Source organism: Equus caballus, chromosome 27 (genome assembly GCF_041296265.1).
Source record: "Equus caballus isolate H_3958 breed thoroughbred chromosome 27, TB-T2T, whole genome shotgun sequence".
Lineage (NCBI taxonomy): Eukaryota > Metazoa > Chordata > Mammalia > Perissodactyla > Equidae > Equus > Equus caballus.
The window spans coordinates 42026658-42051863 of record NC_091710.1 but is presented as its reverse complement, the minus strand read 5'-3'; the positions used below and the strand labels follow the sequence as shown (position 1 = coordinate 42051863).

The following is a 25206-nucleotide window of genomic DNA, read 5'->3' as shown; positions in this document are numbered from 1 at the left end:
CTTAACCACTGCGCCACCAGGCCGGTACCCCTCTTAAGTTCCATTTTTAAAGCTTACTCTTTGCTGCTTTGACATGATCGTTAGGTACTTTCACTATTCAAAGGAAATGGTACTGCCTTTCTTTTGCTCCTAACCATCTCCGTGGACCGCTCCTTCCATTCACCGTAGCTCATCTTATCCGGATTTGAATTAAATACAAGAACACTCGGAGCCTTCAAGTTTCATGCAGAAATTATTCAAAATAAAGTCATCATTATTTTGTTATTTGTCAAAATATAATTTATCAAATCAGTTATAAGTTGCATTTATAATTATAATTTATAAATATTAAATTATATAAATATATCATATTAAGCATATAGTATATATTACTTACATAAGATACATTTATAAATAATTTATTATATAATAAATCATATAATTTATCAAATAGAAGAATAACTTTATTCTACAAACTCATCTCTATTTTTATTTTTAAAATGATAAATTTGCGTGGTGCTTTCAGAATACGTTAGTTTCTTACAACAGAATCACTTAAGAGGGACACCATAACATTTAAATCTTCTTGATTTTTAATGTCCTATTTCATGAAACTCCTTTGGAAGTATTAAAGAATTCTTGAAAACATACAAGGTAATGAATGGTTACGTAACTTGGCTACTATTTTTGCTTCTCGATCATCCTCTCACTGTCTCAGTACATTTGGAACTAACGTAGTAGGTTTGGAAGCAAGTTATGTATAACTTGCATATAAATACATATAAAGTCTTGCACTGTTTCCAGATCAGAGTGAGCAGTTCCTCGGGGGCTGTGTTTGCCATTTCTGTTTCAACGAGAAACAGTCTACCTACTGTGATGGAAACGTTGATGAATGGTCCTTGCTCATTTCTAAGCTGATGAAATGGCTCTCGTTTCACCGTCTACAAGGAGGTAGATTTGGGGTCTTATTTCTTATCTCCACTCAATGCTTCAGTGGTTTTGTGAACTTTGTTCTGAGAGGAACAAGCATTGGGGTAAGATATAAAACACGAAAACAATGAAATAAGTAAATCAGTCTATTAACACCTGCCGATTAGTGTCCACACTCACACACAAAGATGCATTTAAACTAAAACAGGCCCTATTCTCACTTACATGATAATCACTATGGCTCTACAAGTAAAGTAAGCGTATCTTGGTCATTTCATCTGTTGGATACGTGCTAATGGCTTTGCCCAAATCGATAAGGACTCTAAACTTCAGGAATTATTACAAGATACCTGAGTAGCTGAATGACTCTAACATTGCAATTGTTTCTACCTCCAAAGAGCCAAGAAATCTAGGCACTCATATTTGACTCCATTTATTTGCATAGCCAGTCGCACTTCCGGATGGTCTCTTCATGTAAAAGACGTTTTAACATTTTAACATCAAGAATGTTCCCTTCTTATTCTTACAGTAGTCCCTTGGGCTGGTAGAGAGTATCTCTCATTTCACAGATAAGTACTCTAAAATATATTTATCACTTAACAACTGACTTTATTAATTTAGGGCACCACTCAAGATTCCCTGCTTACATTTCCCTGAGATGAGCCACTTTCGTAACTCAGCACTAACTCTGTATCATTGAAATTGCTTTCCTTTTCCACGTCACATAAATGGGAAGAAGAGCTGATTTGGGCACTTGGTTATAAATATTCCATAATGTCTGTCCCCTGAAAAATTTGAACGTTGAGTTGAAAACCATGAATATTGGGGAAAAGTCATAAAAGATATCAATGTGCTTTTAAGAGCATAGCAATGTGTGTCTTGTAATGATGCTTATTAAAACGGCATTTTTCCTGAACAACTTTAAAGGTTTTTCTAAGTACTAATTCTGAAAAGTACGCTAATTTTCCATACAACTTTAAAACTACATCTGTTTAAATTAGAATGAGTATACTTTTGCCAGTGCCACATTTTATTATCATCCAATAGTATGCATAAATTCACCACCCACGTAAGAATAACATTTAGGACATGCATTTATGAATTCAGTGAATGTTTAAGAAAAAGCTTTTCCACATTTCGTATGATCATGTGTTTTGTTTGTACAGGCTCATATATTCATATGTTGGGCAATTCAGCCTCATACACAAAGTATAAATAGACTTTGAGAGTATAAGCTTTGTGAGGGCAAGGACTTCTGTTTGGTTCGTATAGTACAGTGCTTAACTCATAGAAAAAGCTTACTTCGTGCCAATGAAAAGTGAATGACAGAAGCATGGATGAACAAAGTCAGGCAAGGTCACATAACGTCTGTTGAATAGTGAATGCTTCGAGAATGATCTTTTGAATTTTTTTCCCTTATTTTTCTTATTTTAAATGCCTTGGGTGATCTCTTTCACCTCGTGTGTTAGGACTTCTCTGTGAAATGGAATTTCTCGTAAAAATTAGTGTTCATACTTCCTATCTATCATGCAAGATACTCTCTTAAAAATGTGAAGAAAATAAGATCGTTTTCCCCCAAAAGTACATGCTCTCAGAGTGGCCACTTTCTTCTTTAGATCGGGGCTACAGTTAACAAAGGGAAATTGTTTGACGCCTACATAGCCACAAGACTCTTAATTCTTTTTGAACTCTAACTGAACTGTATTTAGTTCCAAAGTAGAACTAATCATTCTTAAATCAGAGGTAAAACCATGCCTGCCAGTTACCAGGCCCACTGGCACTGAGCACAGAAAGTCAAGTTGGCAGTAATCCGTTTTCCAGTGGTACATCTAAAAAACCTCTCAAATTAAAGTGGAGACAAATTATAAAAATAAAAGGGAATTGATAAAATATTTATATCCAGGGATTTGTTTGTTTGTTTTGTTTTTAATTTCTATAGCTTAGCACTATAGTATCATAATCAGATGTGTAAAGACAATCGGTGCCACGCAATCTTCCTTTGGTCCTCATCTATATGCAACTTCTTATTTTGAAATTTTTGTAGCTTTAAGCAGATTTAGGAAATATGGACAAGCAAAAAGAAGAAAAGAAAAATCATCCACAATCTCATCACAAAGAATAATAATTACTGACCTTCTAGATGTTTTTTTTTCCCCCCAGGTCCTTTTATTGTGCTACCTCTGCTCTCTGAGAATAAAGAAACCTCGTGTACTCTTATAAATAAATGTTTCCATAGAGCCTACAAACAAAAATGCAGAGAGAACGATAAAATGGGAAGTATAACATTTTCTTTTGGCTGATCTGAAGTTGCCACAAATAGGCAGCTTAGAAAAATGTTCGAGTTCAGGGTTTGGAATCTGGCCGACTCAAGTATGGATCTTTACCTTCCCCACATGTGACCCTGTACTCCTTGTTCAACCTCTCAGAGCCTGTTTCCTCTTCCGTAAAATGAGAATAATACCCTCATCAGAGTGTTTTTGTGAATAGTCAATGAGAGGTATTTAAAGAATTTGGCAAGCTGCCTGACACAGTACGCATTCAATGAATGGTAGCTATTATTATTATTTATAAGAATACTTACTTTTATTTTACATTCCTAACTAACTTTTCAGGTCACAAAGCTCAGCGCCACGTGACAAGAAGATTAAATTTAGTTCAGCCCAAGAAAAACATAATTAAGCAGGTAAATCTATTGGAAAAAGATCAGATAATGCATTCTTATGCGAGTACTTTAGGATTGTAAGATTAATTAAAATTCTTCCCTATTAGCATAGCTAATGGCAGCATGGTTAGTCTTTGGAATTCGAATCTTTAAAAATAATGGTCTCCCCCATTCCATCCTAACAGCGTGTTGGCAGTTAATACTCTGCATAATTTGGAACCAAAAGATTAGTTTGCCTTCCTGTGATATAATTCAGTCAAGACTAGAAGGTACAGAAGTGTGTTGTCAGATCCTCAGAAGTTTCTTTGAGTTTTTAGTTAAACATCAAGTTTAAGAATGACATGATCATTGAAAGTCTGGTGGGTTTTATATGAAGAAGATCTAAACATTTATCTATCTATTGTGGAAATTCATTTTTATTTATTTTATGTAGTTTTTTTTGTCTGGGCCCAGTGAAGCTTTAAGATGTCAAGACCTCTGGGGGATCTTCATTTCTCTTTCATCACAGGAGGTTTTTATTTACAGCATAGTTGTCATTAATTGAGAGTCGGTTAAGTGCTAGGTACTGTCCCGTGTACTTTGTATGAATTATTTCATATAGTAGAACACACGGTCCTATGATCTAGGCATAATATCCTCATTTTTCAGGGACCAAACACGTGGTTGACAGATGTTAAATCACACGCCAGTGATCACGCCTCCAGGGAGGCCAGGCCCACGACTGGACCTTACTCTACGGTTCCCTGCTGACTCCTGCCCCATCTGCTCCCTCTTTTCCTGCAAAATTGGAGGGACTTTCACGCAGAATTGGAGGAAGCCTGTCTTTGACAAGGCACGCACAAAGGGAAAATCAGTTATGGGATATCAAAATGTTAGAAAAAAATACGATTATTTACTGACTTGTAAAACTAAGCAACCAAGAAAAAATAACATGAAATTGTTTACTAAACACAAGTGGCACTTCAAAGTATAATATGGATTTTTATGATAACGCTGTAAAGAAATGACATTAGGCTCGAGGGATAGTGCAAGTTAAGGAGAACGGAGAGACAGACGGCGGAGGAGGAAGGACAAACTGGAATGGAACAAGGAGGTGTGGGGTGTGCGTTGACATTGACGACTGTCTGGGGCCATCTTGGTGCTATTCAATGAAGCAGATCCCTAGTTTCATATGTAATGTACTACAAGGAAGGTCTGAAATTGATGATTACATTTGCATTTTTAAGATAGGGAGTTCCATTCACAGAAAGGCGTAAATACGAAAATGCAAATAATACAGCTTTGAGCGCTGGCCTGGATCTAGAGCCGCAGATGCCCAGCTCACGTAGAAGGAATTCTAGATTATGCTCCATCGGTCCCACACTTCTTCCCCATCCTCTGAGGACGCTCATTTTTGACTTCCATGTCAGGATGCTCTCTTATCACGTCAAGGGGTAGGGAAAGAGGGTTTTCCAGAAGATAGAATGATAACGAGTAGCTGCCAGATCATTTCCAGGTTGGGGACCCCATGAGCCCCCTCGACATGATGCAGGATTCTGGGTGATGATGTTCTGGCACGATTGAGTTCCTGACTGTGTGGGGTACATGGCAAGGGTACAGTAGGACTTATGCCTCCCAAGCACCCCTGCCTGGGTAGAAGAGGCTTTCAACTCCAGCCAGAAAGAATGGCTGCCAGCAGTGATAACCCACAGTAGTTCAAAATCATTAATCATCCTATTAAATAAATTGCATTTAATTCATAAAAGGCAATATGCTCATATATAATGCATAAAAATGCAAGTTGTGTGCAGAGTTGGATCATGAGCCTGTGACCCGAGCATTTGCACCCGACCCTGTTCTCAGAAGGGCCAGGTGCTGCATTTAATATGCTTTGGTTCTCATCTTGAAATTGTTAATAATTTTTGAATAAGAAGAATTGCATTTTCATCTTGCACTGCACTCAGAATAGTATATAGCAGTTCCTGGTTGTATAAAAATTCAACACAGATAATCAAAGTCTTCCAAAATTTCTGAGACTCCAATCTCACATCCCACATCCTTAAAAGATAAAGGATCAGGGCCAGACTGGTGGCATAATGGTTGCGTTTTCGCACTCTGCTTCAGCACCCAAAGGTTCACGAGTTCAGATCCCAGGCACGGACCTACACTCTGCTCATCAAGCCATGCTGTGGCAGTGTCCCACAGACGAAAAATAGAGGAAGGTTGGCACAGACATTAGCTCAGCAACAATCTTCCTCAAGCAAATAGAGGAAGGTTGGCAATAGATGTTAGCTCAGAGCCAATCTTCCTCATAAAAAAAAAAAGATAAAGGATCAAGGTCAGGGCAGTTATGTCAATTCCTTCCTCTCTCCTGCCACTGCATAAGCTCTCTTTACTGCCCCCTGCTACTCCCTACTGCCCCTGTGTAAGCTCTCTTTCATTTATACCTTCAGAGAAGACTCTTATTCTGGTCACTCTCAAATAGACATTCCCGCACAGCCTCTGAAAGTCTGGAGCTGTGCTTCCAATATGGCAGCCCCTACAAGTGACTACTGAGCGCTTGAACTATGGCTAGCCTGAATTGACTCATTTTGTAAGCATAAAATACACACTACAGATCCAAAAAGAAAAAGAATGTAAAATAAGTGAATAGTATTTTTATATTGATTACTTATTAAAATCAGAATATTTTGAATATATTGGGTTACATAAAATATATTATAAAAATTGATGTCAAATAATAATCTACAGCTGAAATTTCACAATATTATAAACTATCATAACCTCAATGAAAGAAAAATTGATGTCATCTTTCTTTTGACCTTTCTTGATGTGGCTACTAAAAAATTTAAAGTTTTATATGTGGTTTGAATTTGCAGCTCAAATTATATTTCTGTTGGTCCAGACTCCTTTTTTTAAAACCATGTTTTGAACTAGGCCACCTAGGTGGTTTACTCGCATCTCCATCTCAAAACGTCTCGAAGCAATTTCACTTTCTCCATCAAGTATGCTTTTCCAAGAGAGAAACCTGGTAATCAAACTTTACCCCTGCCCCTGTCTCCAAATGAACACTAAGTACTATTGATTCCATCTCCGTCATTTCTCTTGATTCCAGCACTTTCTCTCCAGACCTGTTGTCCTGTCCTAGCTGAGCCTTTCAACCTTTCTTCCTGTAATATGTGCTATCTTCCCATGTGAATCCCTGAATTTCTTCTCATCCCACCTCAATTGTATTCTTACCCAGAGTAGATGTTTTATAACAGAAATCTTATTATTTCATTTTCCTGCTTGAACTCTTTCAATGCCTTCTCATCCAACTGAGTGTGACACAATTACACCACAATCTGGCTCTAGCCTGCTGGCCAATTTTCCTTTCTATCTCTGCATATCAGGCACCCCACATTCCAACCACCCAGAACGACTCTCAGTCCTTAGAACATGTCCTTCTCGCCTCTGTGATTTAGCACATACTGTTCCTCGTTCACAGTGGGCTGAGCATGTTCCGAGGCGAACCCCACATCTTCTTTCCCCCGAACATTTCCTCAGTGACGCCTCACGAACTCCTCCACAAAGTAGCTTCCGTGCATGTCATACATCTCTTGTCAAGGCAAGACCACACTGCCTGAGAATCGCCTATTCTTAAGACTGTTTAGCAGTCACAGTTTCTGATGCATTTCAAACACTTAGAAGAGTGACTGATACATGGGACTCCTGACTGAATGAATCCCTCTCTTCTCCCTGTCGCATCACTTTAGTTCATGCCTGTTTTTCTCTTGTCTAAGCTACAGAAACTGTCTCTCTATAACCATTTCTTGCTCTCTTCATTTGATTGGATATGCTGTTACCAGTTATATCTATTTTACACACAAACATAAGCATTACTTTTCCCCACTTAAAGAAACTCCAATGGTTCTCTTTTCTTCTAAGGAATTAATCCAAACTACTTAGCATGAGGCTGATCCTGACGCTGATGATAAAAATAGGCGAGGCTACCATTCCTTCCGTGCTTCTGACGTGTCGGGTGCTATTCCAATCACTTACAATAATCTCATTTAATCCTAACAATAATCCTCAGAGGTGAGTGCTTTATCTTTGCTCTACAGGAAGCAAAACCGAGGTCTAGAGGGCCCTGCTCCCGAACACTCAGTTAACATCACAGAGCTGGAAATGGAATCCAAGTTCTTGTGACTGCAGAGCCCGTGGGCTCACCCCACACCAAGCCCCATTCTCCCTATTGTTCCTACATTCCAGACCCACCAACCCACCTCCAGTGTTCTTTCCTGCCTCATTCACTTGCACACGGTGTTCTTTCCGTCTACAACCTCCGCCTTTGCCTTGCACACTCCTGAGATCTCCCAGGCGGATCATTCACGCCCTCTTCTGAGGCTTGCTCACCTGTCTTGGTACCTGGGATGCTGTGTGGTCATTAACTTCCCCTAGCTCATCTCTGAAGACCGTGAGCCATCCTCAAGAGCCAAGATTCCGACTAATCACCATTGAACTCGAGAATCCGAGGTGTGGAGCACCTCCCTCTCTAACTCACTTACATTAAAATGATTGATAACAATACTTGCTAACACTTCGTGAGCATTTTCTACATGCCAGACCCTGCTCTACACACTTAACACAAAAAATCCATTTAATCCTCACAAAAGTCTTTGAGAAAATTTATCTTTCTGATTCTTATTTATTTTTTCCAAGAAAACTAAATTAGTCGTTATTTATAACTTCAACAGAAAAAAAAACCTTTTGTTCAATACCAAATTCCATAAAATAACTAAAGTTGGCTTAATATGCTGGTGGTTGCTAATTTGTATCATTTCTTCCTGACATTCACTACATTTAGACCAGTAAAATCTCATCTTTTTTTTTTAAACAAAGAAATAAAAAATTCATTATTTGTTTTTAAAACTCTTGTGTGCAGATAAATGCAGAAACACTGGGGGAGGTGGATTAAGCATTTTGACCTAAGTGCACTTAGTAACTATGTTCAATGGCTTAAAAAAAAAACAACCACGTATGTTTGGAAATGTAGATCTTTTTCTGCAGAGTGGCTAATATAATATTTTAGTAATTATAATTTTAATGAATTAAACATGTAATCAGAAAAATGGCTTTAATAGGGGAATACATAATATTAATAGAGGTAACATAGTCTCAAGCTGCATACAACCATCAATCCATTCCTGTCTTGAATTAGACTACATCTGAGGTCCTGATTTGTTCCATATTTTGCCTCACTTCTTCCTGATAGCTAGAAAAGTACTTCCAACTGCCTGTTAGGCACCTTTACCTAGATGTTGCCAACAAATATGTCAAGTCTTACATGTCCAAACGTCTTCTCCCTCATGTAAAAAAACAAGTGAAAAAGGTCTTCTTCATTACCATTTTGGTTAATAGCATCCCCATCTACCCAGTTACCCAATTCCCCTGGAATTCCATATCTTTTTTTTGGTTGAGGAAGATTGTCCCTGAGCTAACATCTGTTGCCAATCTTCCTCTTTTTCCTTGAGGTAGATTGTCACTGAGTTAACATCTGTGGCAATCTTCCTCCATTTTGTATATGGGATACCACCACAGCACAGCCTGACAAGTGGTATGCACAACCACGCCCGGGAACCCCTGGCCACTGAAGCAGAGTGCTGGATCCAAACCACTATGCCACCGGGCCAGCCCCAGGAATTCCCCATCTTTTCACACCCTAAATTGATCAATTACTAGATGAGCATTATGGAGTCCCTCTAAGATTCATGAGTCTTAGATTTCACACCCCTTTCAGAGGTAGCTAGGATCTAACAGAAGAGTGACAGTAGCAGTGTCCCTTCGAAACACACATGTGCATGGCTTCAGAAGTCTTTAGAGGATCAGAATAAGTAACTGGACCCCTGGTTAAGAGGATACTCTAACTATAAATTTCTAATCCACGAACAATTAAAAACAATAGTGGCTGACATTTATGGAACCCTTCTCCATGTGAGACGCTGTGCTATATACAATATATGTATAATATCTTTAACGCTCCGCTCTATACTTATGCTTATTTTGGAAGAGGAAATCACAACCTAGGGAAGTTTGCACATTGGTCTACTTCACTGCAGGCAGGTTGCAGAGCCAGGACTCCCACCTAGCAATGCATGAGTCTGAAATCCATGCTTGTACACATCTGCCCCCAGCCTACGACGCACCACTTCCTATTTAAAAGACTGTTTTAGAGAAATCTCGCCTGCATCAGACATTCAATGTCATAGTAATTTATATTAATAATTTTGTAAATGTGCCTTTAGACATTTAGAGCCCGGACACAAAGAAATGTGAGACAGTGCTCCTCCTGACATGCCCTCACTCCTGACACTGGCTCCGGCTCCACAGGTTTTCTTTCATCTTTTGTGCCTCCTTGTTGATTCTCCACCGTGCGCAGAACAAGGTTCCTACTCTACCTCACATGCATCTCTGGACCTTACTCATAGCTCGTGTGCCAAGGCCTCCCATTGGGAACTCCCTCAACCTTCCTTCTAGCTCTCGAGAGTTGATCCCATGTACTCAGTTTCCCTGGTGCTCCCGGGGTCCCAGTCTCCTCCACTCCCTTTGAGGCTGGGCTATCCCTTGTCCTCGGGTCTTATCTCTCTTTGCTGCCCTCTCTGGGGTCTTGCTCCTGGAGTAGCCCCAATTCCTCTAGCACTTTCCTTCTCTCCTGCTAGTGCTTTCTCCATGGCTATAAACAGGCTAAGCTCTTTGCCGACACCAACAAATTTCTCCATTTCCCTTCCTCCCTCCTCTTTTCTTTCTACTGTCTCAGCTAGAGTCTTTTCCTTTTATTTCTTAGTTGTACCTCTTGCTTTTACATCTTTAAAAACATACTCACTTCTGAATCTTTTGATGTACTTTTATCCACACACTGGAATGAAGCGCTTTTCAAAGTCAGCAACTAACTCATAAAAATAAAATCCGATGGGCCTTTCACCGAGCCTCAGTTTCTTCTTTTCTCATGTAAAATGATGATGATAGTACATACCTCACAGGGTTGTGCACATTAAACAATTTATGTGAAAACAGTGAAGGGTGCTAAATAAATGTTAGTTGAATAAAACAATTCTTGATGCCTACAAAGCTCGTTTTTCCAAGCTATTGTCAAAATCCCACCTCATTTTTTTTTTTTTTTGAGGAAGATTAGCCCTGAGCTAACTACTGACAGTCCTCCTCTTTTTGCTGAGGAAACCTGGCTGTGAGCTAACATCCATGCCCATCTTCCTCTACTTTATATGTGGGACGCCTACCACAGCATGGCGTGCCAAGCGGTGCCATGTCCGCACCCCGGATCCGAACTGGCGAACCCCGGGCCGCCGACAAGTGGAACGTACGAACTTAACTGCTGCGCCACCAGGCCAGCCCAAAAATCCCACCTCATTTGAGACCTAATTCAAATATCATTTTCACTAAGTCATCTTCCCTGATTCTCTAGGAAACCTCCCTACCCTGAGCCAGTTAATACTTTATCTTCTAGGACTTTATCTCTTGAGACAATTAAAGAGTTTCTACGTCTACATTGAATGAAAGTTACTTCTATGCATGTCTTTTTGAAGGAATAAAATAAATGCATTCATTATATTTGCCTTATAGCACTTTATTACTTTCCATCTTCAATTACAGTAATTAGCAGTCCTGTCTTATCGCTTTCACTAAACTGCAAACTCTTTTAATGGCTTTCTGACTCATTTCTTTATCTTTTTATTCATGATAAACACATAGTAGGTCCTTGATGGGTATGCAGTAAATGAATAGATGAGTCATAGGAAAACTTGAAAGTCATTTTTAAATATACAATCACAACTTTGACTTCCATACTTGGTCTCTCCTTAAGTTGTGTCCAGGACTTAGTATTATTCACATTCTCTGCTTTCCGTGTCAAAGCCTTCTTTGCCATTTCAGATAAAATTGGAAAGGATGTGATCAGCTAACTCATATTAACATGACAACAATTGAAACAACAATTTTCAAAAGTCTGGAAAGAGGAGAGTTAGAGACTTGTCAGGGTATGGTCAAGCCCATCTATGGGAAAGGGTGAACCCAGATATTCCAATCTACTTGGCCATTATGAACTCATGGTACTGTGTTTGTTGGGCCAAAATAGTTAGTTTGATGATAGGTTTAAAGTAATTTGTCACCTGGCATTACGCTTGCCAGATGAAATTCTGATTTTATTTCCCAAAAGAACACAGTGACCAAATAGTAATCCGACCTTTCGGGAAGTGACATTTTTCAATGTCAAGACACAAGGGCCCATCCTGTTTTGTTGGCCAGATAAAATACTCTCACTCTCTGAGATGCCTTAGATAGAGTTCGTACAGATTTCTCAAAAACCCTTTACTTCTGGCTGGAAATCAGAACATGTGAATTTCGCATCACTGCTATTCCTAATTTCTACTGAACTCAAAAGCTCTTTTGGTTGAATGACTCTATCCAATAACAAATACATGGAGGACCAGGGTTCTTCTAAGCCCTAGTCACTAAGCTCCCCTTCTCTCCTCCTCCCATGCCTTATATGGACCATGGAAACCCAACACCCCTTCTCACAGGCTGGGTTAGAAGTGGAATGCAAAAAATGACTGAGGAATCTGGGAAAGACACAGTTCATGAATGGAACATTCCCCAGGAAACTTAATTTGATGATCATAATCTTTTAGTTCTTGACAGTTGCGAAGCCAAACATCAGTGCCAAAAAGCAAGGGCCAGAGCTCTGAGGGCATGTTTTCCCAATTCATTCCAAAGGAAGCAAAAGTTTAGGGTTCAAAAGGATTATGATGGCTTCATACACCACATCATAAAATATAAATCAAGTAAATTATTTTACCAGAGAGCTGTCAATATGAGGCACTGAAAAGACATTTGTGATTTGGGGTCGAAGGAAGGTATTTTTCAAGCTAAACTAGCTTATTTATGGCTTTGATTGTCATTTGCTTTTATTTATAAAGTGAGGGTGATGAACTCCTCTGCTGCCAATACATCTAAAAACCAATTTAATATATATTAAAAACATGTGCACTCCAGAAGGAAGGCTTTTTTTTTTAATTCAAGAAAAAAGTCAAATTAATTATAGAAATCAATCAGTTATGTTAGTCTTATAAAATTAAATCTATGGGTAGCAAGGAAGTCAGTGATATAAACAGCTTTCAGACCACATATCATAAAAAGTCAAGTTTCTAAGTAAAGTCAGTGTTAAAGAATTCAGGATATATTATCAGTCATCTGAATTACTGACCTAAGAAAGCCCTTTTCCCAAAACAGATATATTTCCAACAAATGAATAATAGTTTCTGGTAAAGCACACAATTAGGCTTTCCCACATTTTTATTGTTTTCTTGATGGTCAGAGATAACTAACATATAGTTAAGTTGTTTAGGAGATTAAATTCTGAGGGAAAAGTCCATAGTGGTTTAAATGAGCCAGATCATTTTGTGTCATGACTTCCTCTTGAGGAAGTTTGATGACTTACTTAAAAAAGATTACTCTGACATTGAGCCTAGTGTTTGACTCGAAAAGCATTCTAACCAAAAACAAACAAACAAAAAACTACAACAAAACAAAACAAATATTTAAGGATATGTGGACTGAATTAATTTTCTCATGAGGTTACAGGGAATCACAGTTTATATTACTTTGATTCCCTCCCTTTTCCTTGGTGTAACTTCCTTTCTTTCTCTCTCTTTTTTAAAAGATTGGCCCTGAGCTAACATCCGTGCCAATCTTCCTCTATTTTGTATATAGGACACCAACACAGCATGGCTTCATGAGCAGTGCTAGGTCTGTGCCCAGGATTGGAACCAGTGAAAACCTGGGCCACTGAGGCGTGAACTTAACCACTCAGCCACCTGGCAGCCCTCTCTTTATTTCTTGACATTTGATACAACAACCTACTTGGGCTAATCCTCCAGCCATCCCTCATTTACGCTTGGCCATACCCATGACAAGATGATGAGGGTAACAAATAAAACACTATTGCTCTCCCATCAAGTTCACTTCCGTGTGGAAAGATTAGATACATAGGAAAACTTCATCAAAATGAGATAAAAAATAATATAATGTACAAAACGGCATGAAAGCATCTAAGAAGCAGCAACTGAATGTGTTGTTCATTAAATCCCTCTTTGGGAAATAATTTAAGATCACATGCAATACTTCTAGAAAATTCCAGTTAAAATGTCCTTAAAGTTTTGGGATTTCCCAGATCCTTCACTAAAAATTAACATATGTAAAGCTCTTGGGATAGTAGCTAGCAAAGGGTAGGTTCTATATAATTTGTTATTATTATCCATATATTTTGGATTGAAGAAATTGAACATTTTTTTCTGTAGTTTATGGAAACCTAATCGTTCAGGTTTTTATTGTTTTCCTGTGTTTAATCAGAGTAAATATTTTGATTGATCATGTAAGGTCTTCCTCTTCTTATGGTTTTTATGATCTCCCAGACGAATACCTTTTTCAATCCTGAATTCTCTGTTTTAACTATCTTCTAAAGCCTTAAAACAAAGATCTTAATTTTTTAAACTTTAAGTTTAAACTTTTCTCTCTTATACTTATTTAAAAAGGAAAAATTTAACTTTTTAGTGTTGATCATTTTGCTTGATGAATGTGACTGTCACCAGAGGCTTTAAGAAAGTTAACAGTGGCAATACATTTTTCTTGGTGTCTGAATTATTCACTAAACAATGTGTTACATTTGAGCTTCATCTAAGCTTCTGGTTATAGTCCTGTTTTATAATATTGTTTGAATTTAGTGCTTCTCACCAGGAAGACTATATTTTGTTTGTAAAAATAAAAGAACTTTCTAAAGTTTTCATCCTTTTTTTCTTCTCTTTTATGATTTCCAAAAAATCATAAAAACTTGCAAAGTAACATTTTATCTCTAAATTCAAGCACCATCTTATAATCAGTGTGTTAGTATTAGCATGATTCTGGGGGAAAAACTGATTACTGTGAGCTATTCATTCATTCAACAAATACTGACTTTAATATATTGTCCTGTTTGCTACCTGCCTACAACGTTCCAGCTGCTGTTCTAAAGCAAGCTGAGTTTCCCCCGAAACTTTCATTCTGCCAAAGCAGCCTATAACTTTTCCTGTCCTATCTCCCCTCGCCACCCTCGGGACCTCCCTTTACATAAACTGGTTCAAGCCGGTACTCGAGGTATATGGAACAACACAAGTTTTTTTCACACTGTTCCAGAACAACTAAATGGTTATAAAGTTTTTATCCTCACCACTAGTAATGCTATCCTACAAATTTCCAAATCTAGATATTGAGAGGATAAAATACATAGTATTTACTATACTGCAATTAAATATCTGACAGATTAAGTGTACTCGTTTCAGAGGGTGCTCAAACTGCGCACCAGAGGACACAGTTAACACAAGAACAGCGGAAGTTGTTAGTATCCAATCTCTTTTCCTTTGTTAACTTTAGCACAGAGAATTGAAATCGTTAGGAGTGAGGCATCTTGATAATCCACAAAATAGCTCACTTTGAAGCAACCAAGTGTTGCTTTCTTAAACTTTTCCGTGAATACTGTAACACTTATAAAGTGTTAAGATCTGGTATTAATACAACCCAAAGAGGAAGAAGTAGCTGACTTGTCAATATATGGAAGATGATTCTCCACATGGTCAAAAGGTTAAGCATATTTCTCTCTATTGACAAGGCTGCTGTCTCTACACATGGTCACCTGCTTAGAGAACCAAAGGTCTCTGAAGAAGTTAACTACCCCTGACTAGAAGAAGGTACAGTGACTTCAGCTCTTTAGAAGAGGACAGAATGGACATTTATCCTAATACATTTTCTCCCACATGGCCAGTAATCCTTTAGAATTTCTCTTTTGCATATGTTTTTTCTGTGCATTTAAAAATCTTACCACTCTTCACACCACTCCCTGCTTGTGCTCTCAGATTTTTACAAGTGCTGCAGCTCTTGGTTAGAAGGCTATTTTTGCTATAGCTTTTGGAGTCCTTATGGCTGATCTTAAAACTGCATTAGTCTCTAAAGGATGCTGAATTGAGTAGAACATCAGACAATTTGGAGCCTGAAAGGTTTATGCTGCCCCTTACATTCAGCCTTTCCTGAAAAAATGTACTAGGAAATCTATAAAGAAGAATTGTTTCTACTCTCATTGGACTAACTCTCCTACTTAAAGCAGAGGATACATTCACTATAAGAAAGTATTTTTGATATGCAATTTACATCAACTATTGAGAAAACATCTCAAAGGTAAGCTAGAAGAAATGATTTTCTAGGTTAAATAAAAAACCAAAAATGTAAAAAGTAAGCAATAGTACAAAGAAAAAAAACAAAATTTCACTGCAATTTTCATATAATATTTTTTATTAAAAAATAAATTTTCCAGAGCCAGCCCGTGGCCGAGTGGTCAAGTTCGCTCGCTGCACTTCAGCAGCCCACGGTTTCTCTGGTTCGGATCCTAGCCAAGGACACGGCACTGCTCATCAGGCCATGCTGTGGTGGCATCTCACATAGCACAACTGGAGGCACTCACAACTAGAATATACAACTATGTACTGGCGGGCTTTGGGGAGAAGAAGAAGATGAAGAAGAAAAGAAAGATTGGCAACAGTTGTTATCTCAGGTGCCAATCTTTAAAAATAAATAAATAAAAATTTTCCTCAAATTATAATATAGATCAAAAAAGAAATTAGGAAATATAATGAGAAAAATTACTAGATTATTTTTTTCTTGAGGTAGGAAAATTTTCTTTGCAAGTGAGACCTTTGGTTAGATTCAAGAAACGTGAAACTTTCTGGATTGTTTGCTCAAATAATACTTTTCAAAGGTGCAGAATTAATGCCGGATCTCTGCATACTTGACTTGTAATGGGAAGAGAAAACCACTGTCTTTTGGACCAAAATTTCTATTGGTTAAATAGTGCATTTCGGTTTTGAAGACTACGGGACAGTAAAGTGCAATATGGTACTACGTGAATATGTCAGGTTGTTAAAATTCACAATAAAAACCTGTCTTTTCTGGGTCTGTGTTATGTATTCAAATAAGATCCACTTAATTGAGCTTAAGCTGGAATGAGAGTTCTCATTTGTCAATATTTAGAACTCAATAGTTACAGAGGTGTTTCTTCATAGCTAAATGTATATGTCAACTTTTTCAGAAATGATGTAGATAAAGAGATTTTGAAACTCTCCATAAAATTCTTTGCAGTGATAGTTTAGAATTTAATAGCCATCCATAATTAAATCAATAGTTTGCGGAACTTTTAGAAAATTATCTCATACAGTTACATATTACAATACTTCACTATAAAATGCAATGCACTCATTTCATTTGAATATCAAATATGGAATACATAATTTAGGGCTTCAAAATATTATAACTTACTTAAAATACAAAGTACTAAAAATGATGCAGAAATAATATGGAATCATGTTTCCTGAATTCTAATTATTATATACAACTTAAAATAATTGATTAAACATGATTAGTCTTTAGGATGAATAGAACTCATTTCAACTTTAGCTGTTAGTTAATTAGCACTCTATACATTCAAATCAGCTGGAAGATAGCCAAAATAAACCTTTAAAGGACAGCATGATAATTAAGAGTTGCTATTTATCTTATTTTTATTATACAATTCAGTGCTGGAATACAATGTGAAAACGTCTAGAAATATGCATTTAAGTGAGTTTCTAATATTTTGCTTTCTAATTCCAAACATTTGGATATTTGAAACTTCCTATCTTCTCTACTCTATGTACCGAAATTCATACAGGATTAATTACAACTTTTGCTTTCAACATGGATTTCTTGGAGACAAAGGATTATATATTTATTACATCTGAATAAAATTCCTGATAACATTCTTGTTTTTTGATTACAGCATTGTGGCAATTTTTCCACAAAAAAGCTGTAAAAATTTAGGCTTATTTAAAAAAATAATAACCATGCCATTTAATACAGAAAAAGGGTGGGAAGTCTCTGTAACCAAAAGTATGTCTGTATCAAGAGAGAGACTCACAGAATATTCTCTCCCTCATCCAGGAACTCAAGTATAGGGAAACAAAATGTACATATGATTATCCATAATCTTTCAGGTTTATTTAGGAAAATGAAAAGAAATCCTACAATTGTAGACTTTATTTCAATTATTTGGTCTTTTTTCAGTTCCTGACCTCTACTTTCTTCCGGCTTCAGTATGAAAAACAATTCCGTAAGCACCTTTGTTAATAATTGCCACTAATTATCATCAATTCAACATTAATTTTAAATGGCCTGATTTTACAGCAAACTTCTATTAGGAATACTTACTCTACTTAATTTCCCCTGAAAATTTTATAACAGCTGTAAATAAAAAAACAGCATCTTCGAAATTCTAAAGCTTTGAAGCTGTTTTTGTTTGAAACTTATATGTTACAAAATTTTCCCTCAGAAAATTCTGATCGATTATAGGACATTTACAGCTTTCATCAAAGGATGATCGTGAAGCCATATTTTCATATCAGAGACATTAAAGCCTCATTGTTGTTTTGAGTTTCTTTGATAAAAGGCAATATAATAGATAATAAGACTTCTGTTTTGAGATCAAGCCTATATTTACAGTAACCAATAGGAAAATAGTGAAGTCTGAGGTTACTAGCACAAGGTCTGAATGCCAAGTTCTAGACACTGGACAAAGTACATTCAGAAGCAGTAAGACTCTGGAAGCCTCTGAGCAGAGACAGATGCAATATGGTGCAGGAGACAGGACTACAGACCTAAGATCCCGATGAGGAAGTGTCTAGGGAGACATCCTACCTATTTTTTGAAGAATGCATGACAGGTGGCTGCCGCTGGGGGAGAGTTGAAGAAAAAGTCTACACAAAGGGGCTGGCTTTGCAAAAGTTATATAGTTATAGTGCATTTGGAAAATTACAAAGTATGTGACATCGCTGGCGGGTGTTTGGAAGTGGCAGAAAATAAGGGTATGTAAATAGACAAAAAACAAAATTGCTTTCCTGCTGCAGGCCTCTTCGCTGTGTTAATTCTAAGAATTTTGCAGTGCGAATCTTTGAAGGGAATTAAATCGGGGAGAGCTACTTTTCATTCCGCTGTAACAGAATCGCTTCCTTGGCTGATATTTTTATCTATAGAATTTGACTCACGACTAAGTCTGTTCATTTAGCTTTCCTTTGAAAGTTAACCATAAGTGACGTACAATGCTATCGCTTCACCATTTTATCTTTTACAACGTCTCACATGCTCGAATAGGTATATTCCTATTTCTTCTTATCAGTAAACACACCAGCACGATTCTCTAGATTGAGATGAATTAGTCTATCTACATCTTTATATCTTGAGTATTGGTGACATTTAGGAGAGAAGTTTTGAAAAATATTCTCCCTATGCTTTATAATTCTCTTATCTGAGGGCACATTGACATTGCTGTATCTGTGAAACGGAATGCACGTTCCTATGTAGCCATGAAAATTACATTATACCTAAAATTAAAAGGTCACTCTCATGTCATCCATATTTTGGGTAAAAATGTAGCAAATAAAAATATATTTCTTAGCAGTAGATCTCAGATACGATTTATCTTACATTTCATGGTATTTCACCTTAGTAGAGGGTTTCATTCAAAGTTTTCAACAAAAAATCTTTCATTAAAGATTTTCCGTAGCATTGTAAATATCTGAGGTTTCTGATAGACCACCAATAGAACTAACTTAGGTAAAGCTGAAATTTTGCTGAAACAGAATTTAATCATGGTTTGGTCCTTTCCTTACGAGGGATCTTGATTTGACTGCCCAATTTCAATTCTCAGTAACAGCTTTGTTCCTAAGAGACTATAAATCAAAGAAATACTCACTAAGGGGCAATTTCTACCACAATTCAAAGTCTGTGCTATTATCACAAAGCAATCACAGCAAACATCCTCTGCAAATATTAGCGTACATTTGTAGGAGGTGTTTTTGGTTTCGCTCTCTCTAAAACTTCTCTGCTTGTGAGAAAAATTGTGCAATAAAAGAAGTTTTCGCACCACACACTCTGGCTGTGCTTGAACTTAATGTGAAGATTCACTTCCTTTCTTTCCCCTGCATTCCGAGCTGGGGGAGCACAATGGGGGTGTTGTGCTCTGGGCTAGCGTGGCATGCATGATACTTGGAAAAGATGTGTGAACCGCTTCCAGTACATACACTATTTGCTTTACAACTACCCCAAACGAAATCAAACAGCACACCAAGACTCTGAGTTCAGAAGCAGCAAGTGCAAGATCCACCGGCTGTTATGACCTACATAGGGAACGGAATTTCTTAATTTACGTGTATACCTGGTATGTTAAGAGTTAAACAAATCATTTATGAGACTTCAAAATAAACGCTTCACAATTTTCAAGGTGCTGATTTTCCATGCAATTCTCTTAATACATGTCAAAGTGCGGTTAATAAAAGAATCCATTGTTTGTAAGGGAGAAAGGTTGTTGCTTACGAACACTGTCCAGAACGACAAGCCACCATGGTCTGTTAAAATGGTACATATTTATTTTAAACCCTAAGGCATATTAGCAATGTTTTTAATCATACAATTTCTAGAACCTAAACTCACTGAAACATCTCTATGTCTGTCTCTGACACTATTTTGTGGAAATGTGTGTGTGAGCGTCTGTGTCTGTGTGCTTCCTTGGTAAATCCAGATCACACGTGAATATAAATCTTTTAGGGTAAGTTTTGCTCCAAGTTATTGTTATGCTGTGCTTTAAAAAGGCATAAAAGCTTACCTCTGTCAGTCAAGTGGATACACAGGGACCTCCTTTCCAGCCTCGGCCTCAGCGTGCAGGCAGATGCTCTCTGAGCCAACAATCTGTTAACAGGAAGCAGGTAAACCCGAGAGCGTCCGCCTGCGTTACAGCCCAGTGCCCATCCGAGCACACACCTGCTTCTTCAGACCTGCCGCTCATAAGCCACAGCCACGCACAAGCCCGGTGTTCGCAGACGCTACCACCGTCCTTCTGGGTCACTATTTTTCGAGGAAGCTGCTAGAGAGCCGCCGAGATAATATTGCAGGGAAAGCTTGCCTTCCCAAGACAAAAACCTTTTCTGCGGTCTGATGGCAGATATGCAGCATTATCACTCTGCATTCCACTTTCTCAGATCAGCTCCTAGGCACAGCCGTCAACAGCTTGGCCAAATGGCAGCTCGCAGGCATGCGTGGCTGTAATAATTGTGTACTACCATGCCCATTACTTCTCTCTCCTCTGAAGAGATTTTTAAAAAATGCTTCTTCCAGGGTAAAGCTCAGCAGAATATGCCACACTGTTTTCCATAAGTAAAATGGCTGGTCCTCCCAGCCCTGCTGCAGACAGCTCATTGGGTTCCACTGGCTTTTCGTAGTCATAGCAACAACCAACAGACAGACTTAGACAGCAAGCATGGCTGACCATGTGCAGCGCGCCGACACAGCTTGTTAATTTCTTTTCATCAAACTCATCATTTCTTGAGGAGGCCAGCTTCTGTTATCTTTCTAAATATTTCACCGATACTACAAGTGCTCTGAGATTTCAGCTTTCAAGAGGAACTTTGTTTTATGCGCCTGTACTACGTGTGAATTTGAGAAAGGGAAGCCCCTCTCGATAGATAGATTCGGCTCTATCCAGGTTAATAACATGCAAATCACTGTGTAGACACTAATTGGAACCATTGTCAAAACAGGTTGTACCTTCCTGTCATAGAGTGAACATAAAGGGGATTGGCAAATGTAGGCAGTTAAACTTTTTGTTTTCAAATTATAATCTCGTAGCCACTAAACTGAAACAAAGCCCTTATAGGTGGCCAAAATAACAACCCAATTAGACAGGATATTTTAATAAGATGTTACCTATGGACTCCATTTATCTAACTATTTTAATCTACTTTTTGTGTCCTACACAATTTAAAATAGAATTTTTAAAATTCCTATTGTTTTCTAATGCAGAAAATGACTCTTTAGTTCAATTATAATTTATTTGTAATTTAAAAATTCTTAAAAAAAATCTAAACCGGGCCAGCCCCATGGCCTAGTGGTTAAGTCTGGCATGCTCTGCTTTGGCAGGGCAGATTTGGTTCCTGAGTTGGGACCTACACCACTCATCAGTGGCCATGCTGTGGTGGCATCTCACATACAAAATAGAGGAAGATTGGCACAGACATTAGCTCAGGGCGAATCTTCCTCAAGCAAAAAAAAAACAAACAAAAAAATTCAAACCAAATTAAAAATCCTTTGCTTTAAACATTGCCTCCAAGGCAGGAATAGTTTTACTTCGTCAGTTAGATGGATCACATCCCACCATTCCTTAAACTTCACCTCTTCAGGGAATTTCACATGATTAATGCTGTTAACCATTTATACCTTCTGCAAAATCCCCAGTCTTTTCTTTAGTACTGTTACCAGTCATGTTCTATTTGGTATATTTCCAAGACACCATCCCATTTATTTTTATATCTAGCAACCTGTTTGAAATAGTTGTGTTAACACTTTGGACTTGTAAACATAAAGGATTCCTTTGCTGGTAGTCATTGATTTACTATTCTTTTCCCCTCCCCTTCTTAGCACTCCAGCCTTCAGTGGCAATTCCCCAATATTAGTATGCATAAGAACCCTGTGGATGCAGATCTGGGGATCCCATTTCCCTGCCCTCTCCAACTAAATTCCCATTTGGTAGGTTGGAGCCAGCTCAGGGTTAGGATATCTACTGAAGAAAAGTGGGCAGGCCTTTCTGCCTGGTACGGTCTCACCACTTCAGATTGTTCTAAGCCTGCTTGCCTGTTCTCATTTACACGAGCTTCCCTTAGTTGTTGTGGGGTTTTTTGTGTTTTGATTTTTGTTTGTGAAGATTTGCCCTGAACTAACAGCCATGCCATTCTTCCTCTATTTTTTTCTTGTTTCCTCTTTTTTCAGTTATGTGGGCTACCAGCACCGCATGGCCACTAACACAGTCTGGGAACCAAACCCTGGCTGCTGAAGCAAAGAGTGCTGAATTTAATCACTACACCACCAGGGCTGGCCCTTCTCTTAGTTATTTTTGACTTTGCTGCTCCTGAACTTGCTCCTGCCTTCAACCTCGGCCTCATATTCTATTCTTCACTCCCCATGTTTCAGCAATGTCGAATTACATCCTATTTCTTACTTCCTTGCTTTGAGGATCTCCCTGCTACCTAAAAGCTTCTCACCCAGACCCCATCCTCCGGGCACCTTTTACCTCCATCCCAGCCTGCCTCCTACTTTATCTTTCAACACGTTGCTCAAGTAGCCCCACCTCGCTAAGGACACTCCAGGCGGAGTTTGCAGTGGCCTCCTCTGTGCATCCACTGTGCCTGGGATGTCTCTGCTGTTCCATACTTGTCCTGCCCTGTTGGCTTAGTAGCAGTTTTCCTTTCACGTCTGACTTTCATGCTGCTCTGTCAACTCCCCAAAAGCCATCTGTTTTGGTTTTTGTTACGCAGAATGTGGGTGAAAACCTCCATTCAGAGATCTTTTTCAGTATGAAAGTTTATACTACCACCATATTATGAAGAATGATTTTCTAAGCTCGTAAAACCTAAGCTCATACAAATTACATCATAAAAAAATGTTGTCAGCAAAGGTGCCTTGCAAAATTAATAGGACTTTCATGTTTAAAATAGTGAACAGCATGAAAGAAAAAGGCTGAGGAACTGATACAGATGAAAGGAGACTAAAGAGACAACTGAACGCAATGTGTGACCGTGGGTGGGATGCTGGATCAGGAAAAGGATGCCATAAGGTACAGGACTGGAACAACTGGCGAATTTGAACATGGACTATATGTTAGATAGTAGTGTTCTTGCATTTTAAATTTCCATAATTTGATAGTTATATGTTATATAATTATATAACTATATATACTATGTTATATATAATATAATAATACAATTTGATGATTATATATTATATTATATCTTATCATATTATATTGTGGTTTTAAAAGTTTATGTCCTTGTTCTTAGGAAACATGTTGAAATGTCAAATGGTTCAGCACAAAGAATAATGCATAATAAATTTGTATTATGTGTGTGTCTATGTGCGTGTGTGTGGTATAATTTAGCACAGATAGATAGAGAGATAGATAGACAGACAGACAGATAGATAGATAGGTAGGTATAAATCTATAGGTAGGTATAAATCTATCTATCTATCTATCTATCTATCTATCTATCTATCTATCAATGGCTAGCACCTATGTGGCGAATATGAACAGTTGGTAAATCTTAGATGAAGGATATTTCCAGTTTATTTTTACTATTCTTTCCACTTTTCTGAAAGTTTCAAGTTTTTTGTTTTCAAGATAAAACATTTCAAAAAATGAAATAAAATGAGAATAAAATCCAGTGTTCAGAACAAACACAGATTTAAGATTACTTGATGAGGGTCTGCCTTCATCAAAGTTAAAGCTAAAGTTGAGAAGTCATGGACTAACTAAGGCAATTTTATTATTGTTATTATTATTAATTTGATTGAGAGACTACTCTGGTAGAGAGTACTGCAAACATTTTGCACTTTCTTGAAGGAAGTTTATTTCCCTACATTTACTGCTTCCCTGAATCCTGACATTGAGCCACTTATCCCTTGGTTCCCATGTTGAAATTCTTCTTCATCCGATTCCGTCACAGTCAACAAGATCCTTGTTGATTGAAGTGACATGTTGTCCTCCAGTCACACCTATCCCTACAGCCTCCGCAGCTGGGTGACAATCCACTGTGGGACCGGGTCCCGGGTATAACAAAGAAGTTCTTTGTAGAACTTAGAGACTTTGAGTATGGTTTGTTTAATGGGGTAGCACACCCTGTTATAAAGATTAGACTGAATTTCCTAATTCCTAACAAGAAACAGAATATGTCAAAGGTTGTTCTTAAATCTTGCATAATGAGTTACGCTAGCAAGGACCTGAACAATGTGAGCTTAAATGGGACCAAGATGGGAAGTGGGACAACTTCCTTGGAGAGGACTGGAGTATCTCAGTAAAGCAAATTGAATTTATTTCCACGATTCCATCCCCTAAGAAATATACGTTGGGAAGCTGGCTGGACCCACAGGCTCTGAATCAAATGCCTTCATATCCACTGAGGAAGTCTGACCACGATAAGTATCCAGAATGACCTTGATCAATCAGAGGAACCCGAAACCCAAACCAACCCAGAGTGAAGACTTTATGGAAATCCACTTATTGAATGAATTAAAAATGAGAAAATGATTGCAAAGGAACAAAACCTTACCAGAAGGCAAATGATAAGAACATAAGTCAGCAATATAAATAACTGTTTAAAAATACTGAATATAAAGTAAAATCCATTAATACAAAAATACCATATGTGCACCATAGAAGAAAACTCCATTTAGTTACCAGAACTCACTAGAAGTCCTGTGTCCTCTCTAGATTAAAAGGAATAGAGAAAAGCGGCAGGAAGTACAGGAAGAAGGTTTGGCCAGGCAGGAGAAGTTGGTCTTGACTGGCCAATAATAACATTGTTTTAAGTATTTCAGGTTTATCAAGCTCTAGGCTTGCAGATACCCCAATTGCAGTACCTTACAAGAATGACTTTATCTTCAAACGTCCATTAATATGTGTCAGCACCAGGTGGGGGAAGACTGTAGTGTTATCCAATAACAAAAGAAAA

At 37.9% G+C, this 25206-nt stretch overlaps 1 protein-coding gene across 34 annotated transcripts in view; it reads right to left on the bottom strand.

Moving 5' to 3' along the window:
- Positions 1-25206, bottom strand: part of SORBS2 (sorbin and SH3 domain containing 2) — a 332703-nt gene that overhangs the window by 189653 nt on the left and 117844 nt on the right. For 26 of the 34 annotated variants that reach the window (XM_070253135.1, XM_070253147.1, XM_023630837.2 and 23 more), the window contains exon 1: positions 20316-21084. The exons of the other annotated variants lie outside the window; for them this stretch is intronic. The gene's annotated coding sequence lies outside the window, so the exon portion shown is untranslated. Of the gene's footprint in view, positions 1-20315; positions 21085-25206 lie in introns of those variants that run through there. 34 annotated transcript variants of the gene reach the window in all.